At 38.1% G+C, this 7,582-nt stretch overlaps 1 long non-coding RNA gene across 1 annotated transcript; it reads left to right on the forward strand.

The window, feature by feature from the left end:
• The first annotated feature begins 7 nt into the window (after positions 1-7).
• LOC141378118 (uncharacterized) lies at positions 8-4,230 on the forward strand. Its single transcript, XR_012391851.1, has 3 exons — positions 8-179; positions 2,683-3,807; positions 4,155-4,230. It is a non-coding gene; the product is annotated as an uncharacterized lncRNA (long non-coding RNA).
• The last annotated feature ends 3,352 nt before the right edge of the window (positions 4,231-7,582 follow it).

The raw sequence follows: 7,582 nt of genomic DNA on the forward strand, positions 1-7,582 counted from the left end.
GCAGATTAGAGTCGAGATGAGTTTGCACTGCCTGCAACCCTTGAGATAGAGTCGTGGACGACGGTCATCTGCGTTTTGCAAATCTTTCTCCGTGTTGATTTTAAGTTTAACGATAGGTTCTTAACGTAATCGACGTAAACCGGTAATAGTTCAAACAATATTACGGCGTTCTTTGTCAGGTGAGTTTAGCCCATGACTTGACTCAGACCAAAACATTTCAATGAATGCTGTTCTCCATGTGGTGTGAAGGTTTCTCACAATCTGCTACTTTTACAAGCACAGAGGTAGAAAATCAGTTCTTTTTATTTTCACCATAAATATCCTATAATATATTTTATTTTCTGCTCGTATTTTTAATAAAAATAAACAAAACCAAGATGTTAATTAATTGTAATTTAGATGTCAAGTTAAACGTTGAAAGCTTCAAAATATCTGATGTAAACCCTAAACATAATGCATTGTTTTTTGGAATAAGCAAGGCAAAGTTGATTAGCACAACTGTGTTACCCAGCTTATAAATTGATAGTTGAAATTGTTGAACCATAATTACATTTTAATTGTGTTTACTTTATAAACACAATTTATAGGAATAGTTGACCCAAAAATGAAAAGCAGTACAAAATCTGTTTTTTTTCCCTTAATATTATTTTTCCACTTATTTTTAATAAAAATAAACAAAACCGAGATGTTAAATTGTTGTACTTTAGATGATGTCAAGTATGACTTCATTATTCATCTTATAAAATGACTTCTTGCAAATAACCATTGGTGGAAATTGTTAGTTAATCAGTAATTATTTAAATTTTTATTATTTTTATTGAAACACAGCTTAATTTAAAGAGCTAGATCACCCAAAAATGAAAATACTGTCATAAATTACTCACCCTTCACTTGTTCTTTGTCTTTTCTTCATCTGTTGAACAAAAAAGGAGATATTTTGAAGGATGTTGGAAACCTGTAACCATTGACTTCCTTAGTATTTGTTTTTCCTATGGACGTCAAGAGTTGCTGGTTTGGCTTTCTTCTACATGTCTTCTTTAGTGTTCAACAGAAGAAAGTTCTAGAAAATTGGAACCACTTGAGGGTAAGTAACTGGTGAGTTATTTTTGTTTTTGGTGAACAAACAAATGTGTTTATTTATTTCATAAAAAAAGTCAAGACCTACTGATAGGGGGTGACATGGTGGCTCAGTGGTTAGCACTGGTTCGAGTCTTGGCAGGGTCAGTTGGCATTTCTGTGTGGAGGTTGCACGTTCTCCCTGTGTTCGCATGGGTTTCCTCCGGTTTTCTCCACAGTCCAAAAACATGTGTTATAGGGGAATTGAATAAACTTAATTGGCCGTAGTGTATGTGTGTGAATGAGTGTGTATGGATGTTTCCCAGTACTGGGTTGCAGCTGAAAGGGCATCCGTTGTGTAAAAATATGCTGGATTAGTTGGTGGTTCATTTGGCTGTGGCGACCCCTGATGAATAAAAGGATTAAGCTAAAGGAAATTGTATGAATGAATGAAAGAATGAAGACACTTGCAATGGCACTTTTATGGCACTCTGCAAACAGTCCCTGGTTGCATTTCTCAGCTAAAAGCTAAGTTGATCATAGCAAGAAGAGACCAATTGTGGTAATGGTTCTACGATAGAATCACAGTAGGAGACACAGCCCATGGGAACATACTTAAATGAGAGCTGACCTTTATAGGTTTACATTGGTTGCGGTCAGTGCATCATGCAACATCATGAAAACATTTCTAGTTTGGACTGGGCTACACTCAACAATTTCAGCAAAGCAACCCAGTATGATTTAAGATTAGAATATAAGAGCCTTAAAAATTTTGAAATAAAAGTAATAGTTTTGATCAAGTTCAGGTTCTGGAAGCTTTTTTAAGGGTGAAGTAAACTTATTTTATTATTACTAAAGGGTAGGTTACGCAAAACTGAGTTGAGTAACTGAATAGGAATTAAAAATTGTCAAAGCAAGCTTTTGTGTCTGTAATTAGAGATTCGGATGGCCATAAACAGCCCTAACTCTTGTAAACTCCTCCAAGACACGCTTCCTAGGCGAGCCTACAGGACACTTGCCAGACATACGACTATGTATTAAAATGTGCTTAATCTTCCCTAAGACAATAATGTTTTAAGAATGTTCAGTTTCTGGTTATTTTTTTAGATTATTATTATTTTTCTGATCACAAGTTTTTTTTATCATGAGCAACAGATTGATTTAGATTTCTCTGTTTTTATTTGTTTATTTTTTATTTGCTTGTAGCTGTTGACGTGCATTTTGTCAAGCAACAAGGCTCACGGGGTCAATAAAAATCTTTCATTTTCAACTGAAAAATTAAGTCACCTACATCTTGGATGCCCAGAGGGAGAGTTAATTCAAAGAAAATCTTTGTTTTGCGGTGAAACAGCTTATTAAGAAGAGATATCTGATGGATAATTGTCACAGTTGATAACCAGAAAACAAGTTAACATAAAAAGCAAACAGTTTAATCAGATGAACATCAAAGTCTTTATATGATAGCAGGATTTACACAAGCACATGGTATGATGAATCAGACTGAAAGAAATGAACACATGAAGATTGCTAGCCTAATAGTTACTTTAACAGACATGTTGAGTTCTTTCAAAGAAAAATGGAAAATTATGTAGTTTTACACTTAGATTAAGTTTCTTCTCTTTTCAGCCACAGTCATATCACCCTGCAGCCCAAGACTGGTTACTCACTGAAGCTAAAGAGGGCTGAGCCTGGACAGTACCTGGATGTGAGATCACATGGGAAAACTAGGTAGCTGTTGGAAGTGAAGTTAGTGAGGCCAGCAGGGGGTGCTCAATCTGTGGTCTGTGCGAGTCCAAATACCGAAGTAAAAGTGAAGGGGACACCATACTATCAGTGAGCGCCATCTTTCGGAAGAAACAGTAAATCAAGGTCCCTGTGGTAATAAAAAAATCCCATGCCACTTCCCATAAAGAGTTGGGGTCTAACCCGGTGTCCTGGCCACAGTCCCTCCATTGGCCCTAACCCATCATGGCCTCCCAGTCATTCTCATCTACTGAATTGACTCTATCACTGTCTCTCCACTCTACCTATAACTGGTGCTGTAGTCCTGTGGCTGCCGTCACATCATTCAAGTGGATGCTGCACACTGGTGTGGTGAGACCCTTCCCCCTCAATATTGTGAAGCACTTTGAGTGTATGGCCATACACAATAATTGCGCTATATAAATACACACATTACACTACATTACAATCTTATTATAGGTCTGCTACAGTACTTCGGTACAGTGTTGGTAGTGTTTGGTATTGGCAGTGTTTTTAAATGTGCTTTCAAGAGTTCACACTTAGCTGATGATTGGTAATAAGCTAGTTTGGCATGCTGTCCCGGGAGAGAGCCCTGAGCTCATGAGAGCCTCGAGCCCGGGGCTCCCTCCCGTTGCAGGGCGAGAGGGGAGTTTGAGCTCGGGTAGATCTCGAGAACCCCCCTCCCTCCTGCTGCGTGAGGATTGCTAAGGTGATGCGTTGCTGACAGAATTGAATCAAATTTGGTGCTAATTTGGATTAGTCAATTTACTTAAGTGTCATGTTTTTGGGAGTGTGGGAGGAAACCGGAGGACCCGGGGAAAACCCACGCAAGCACGGGGAGAACATGAACTCCACACGAAAATGCTGACCGTTTGGGTAGATGCCCGAAGCGGAGGCATTTTGCTGTGAGGCTGCAGTGCTAGCCACTGGGCCGCCGTGCTGCTCTGTAGACAAAGGAGGAGGCGAAGGGGTGGAAGAGGGGATTCTTCAAGACGAAGATGACTAAAGGTAAGGTGTTTGGTTATTTATACTTGGTTAGGAGTAGTCTGATTGGTGGTTCGTACATTAGCTTGACTCGGGGCCAGCCGTGTCAATCATAAGCACGTGATCCTCTCGAAATTAGTTTATGAATGAACTTCACTACAAATTGACTTGACTATGAAAAAAAAGGAATATTAACCAACATTAAAAGTGGATCAAAGAGTCTTTAAAAATTTTCCCAAGACAAGAATGGGTGTTGTTCTGTAGTTTTTGAAAACTTTCTTTTTCATTCTTTTTGATTCACTTCAAGTGTTAACTACTGCTTACTTCTGCGCATACGTTCACAAACCTGTTATTCTTATGTTTCTTTAAAGATGTGGGAGTTAATGGCGAAAAAATAAGTGGTATATTCCAGTGATAGCTCAGCAGATGCCAGAACAGAAGAAGGAAGTAGGTGAAAGAGCAGAGCAGAAATGTCACAGCAACTTCTTAATAGTCCCCTTGCATATTACACAATCTTTACTAATGTGTGCTGGTGCTGAAGTGGTTCAGATGAAGAACATGCATTTAATAGATAACGTTATTTCTGTCGTGATTCCTCAAATAGGATTGAACTGTAAATAATAAAAATTTGGTTAATAAATAAATTTTCATATTTGTGTTTTGTGGGTGTTTTCTCTGCATTTCCGCTTTAAATTGCATTATTGGACATTGATCTCTGCCCCCAACAACCTTTGATAATGTAAAGTTTACAATTTGAGGCAAAGCAGTGGTGCAGTAGGTAGTGCTGTCGCCTCACAGCAAGAAGGTCGCTGGGTCGCTGGTTCGAGCCTTGTTGGCGTTTCTGTGGAGTGTGTGGAGTTTGCATGCATGCGTTTGCGTGGGTTTCCTCCGGGTGCTCCGGTTTCCCCCAAAGTCCAAAGACTTGCGGTACAGGTAAATTGGGTTGGCTAAATTGTTCGTAGTGTATGAGTGTGTGTGTGGATGTTTCCCAGAGATGGGTTGTGGCTGGAAGGGCATCCGCTGCGTAAAAAAAACTTGCTGGATAAGTTAGTGGTTCATTCCGCTGAGGCGACCCCGGATTAATAAAGGGACAAAGCCGACAAGAAAATGAATGATAGAAGTTTACAATTTAGCTTTTATTTACAATTCTAGTGCCATGGATTCTGTGTTTGTCTTGTAAGTAATAACAATAGTTATCAATTTTAATTATAGCGCGCTTTTCTCAGAACCAAAGCACTACAAGGCAAACGGTAACAAAGCAGAAAAATACAAAAACAGTAAAAACACCACAATAAGACAATGAAATATAAACAATAAAATTAAATGATGAAATTGACCAAAAAAATCTTATTTAAAAGCAACGGTAAACAGGTGAGTCCTGATATGTTTCTTAAAACATTAAATGACAGTATAAAACAGATAATGAGCCGTCTGTTTTCTACAATTTTGCACACACACACGCACACACACACACAGTTACAATTTCAGTTAACATTAAATGTTTTCAGAACATTGGTAAATGAATGGAAAACTACAGATGAGAAAAAATCTAGTGTCATTTATAGTGTTTTTGAACCGTACTATGGTACAGTGTTACACTATATAGAAATTTATATTTTATTAGTATTAACTGTAGTGAACCGGGCAAAGCAGTGGCGCAGTAGGTAGTGTTGTTGCCTCACAGCAAGAAGGTCGCTGATTCGAGCCTTGGCTCAGTTGGCGTTTCTGTGTGGAGTTTGCATGTTCTCCTTGCGTTCGCGTGGGTTTCCTCTGGATGCTCCGGTTTCCCCCACAGTCCAAAGACATGCGGTACAGGTAAATTGGATTGGCTAAATTGTCCGTAGTGTGTGTGTGGATGTTTTCCAGAGATGGGTTGCAGCTGGAAGGGCATCCGCTGTGTAAAAAAAACTTGCTGGATAAGTTGGCGGTTCATTCCGCTGTGGCGACCATAGATTAATAAAGGGACTAAGCTGAAAAGAAAATGAATGAATGTAGTAAACTGATAAACTGTTAAAAAATACTCTAGTTGTAATGATTTGGGTAGAACAAAGATTTGATCCAAATACAGCTTTATTTAGAGTGGCATGGCTGGTAAGGTTCAAACAAGGTCAGACCGTTGCATGTAGATAATACAAAGAGAGCAGTCGGTGTAAAGCCTCGGTCACGCTGCTCTTTTCGCCCCATAGACTTCCATTCATACGCATGCAATGCAAGCTTGTGTAACGAGTTTCGCATTTGCTGCCTTTGAAAGTTCAAGCTTGATAAACTCTGACCTGCGAAATCACATTACCTAATTGCGTAAGACCAATCAAAGATCAAAACATGACATCTCTGTATAGAAATTTAAAATATGGAGCAATTAATCACTTTTTTAATGTCTAATCATCATGTTTAATCCCGCTCCTATTTACAGCGCCATGCGACTTTCGCAAGAGAATATGAAATGAGACGAGAATATTGCATGGTTAAACTCTAGTGTGATTGCGGCTTAACAGTTGAAAGATCAGAGCAGGTGACAAAACAAACATAAACAAAACAAAAATGGTCAGAACACGACTAGACTATACAGGAAAACACTTTGTAATGCTCACTACAGGATAACAAGACTCAGCAAAGATGTTCCTCTTGTTTTACGGTGACTAACTAATTAAAAGCATTATTGCCACCTACTGTACTGGATGTAACTCGAGTGATGAATATTGGAAAAGGCCAGGAGAAAGAAACGAGAAGCGAGAGAGGGAAAGGGACACAGAAAAAAAAAAAAACTTTTTTTCAGATTCTTCATTTTAGATTCTTTAATCTTGACATTCAGAAAACATATTCATGTCAGCACTGCGTATTCAACTCCTCTAACATATAGGGTCTTTATGTCCATGATTGACAATACTCTCATTTATAAATATTATAATCTAGAACCTAAACCTGAATCTTCTATATACCTAATAAACACTCTATATACTTGCTAATCCATTATACCTTTTCCTAAAATAGTTTTATATATTATTTTGTATTCCCCACACTGACTAAATAACATATCACAATGTTTGTTATATTTGCTACATATAAAAAGTACATGATTCACATTTTCAGTTACTCCACATACATCGCATTTCCCGTCTTCATGTAGACTTATCAATGCAAGTGTTGCTTTTAACCCAGTGTGTCCCAATCTTAATCTTGATAACCATACTTAGTTGATAAACTTACTATAGTAGTTCATGTAATTAGTCATGACGAGCTTCAGCTGTGTGTGTATCAAGAGATGTGGTGTGTGACAGCACGGCATGATGCTGTATGTAGTTCAGTTCAATGGCAGGTGTGATGTGTAGAGTGCCCTCAAATTAGTGACTGTGACAGTAGTATACTTTTTACTACAATAAACTTTGGTGTGTTGTACTATATAATACATCGTCTAGTTGTAGTAAACTTACTGCAGTTGTTGTGTTACCATGGCAACTTTAGAATTATCTAGAAATAGTATTATTTTATGTACGTAAAGACAATAGACCCTTTACTCAGTAGAGGAAGGCGTCACGGTTAGGTAAACTTAGAGCGCAGTGACTGGGAGAGTACAACAAATATTTTGTACAACCCTATTTGCTGAAATAATAAAAGAAAAACTCCATGATGGTGTTAACAACACTTTTAAAATAGGAAGAAAATTGTGTGAGACTGATAACTGTAGCCAGAGGAGTGAATAATTACAGATTTACTCTCAGGCCTATAGACGCTGCATTAAAAACGCTTCGCATATAAGTGGTAATTTGTTTTTGTAATTTGACGCAAAGATAATACATTC

This window comes from Danio rerio, chromosome 2, assembly GCF_049306965.1.
Source record: "Danio rerio strain Tuebingen ecotype United States chromosome 2, GRCz12tu, whole genome shotgun sequence".
Lineage (NCBI taxonomy): Eukaryota > Metazoa > Chordata > Actinopteri > Cypriniformes > Danionidae > Danio > Danio rerio.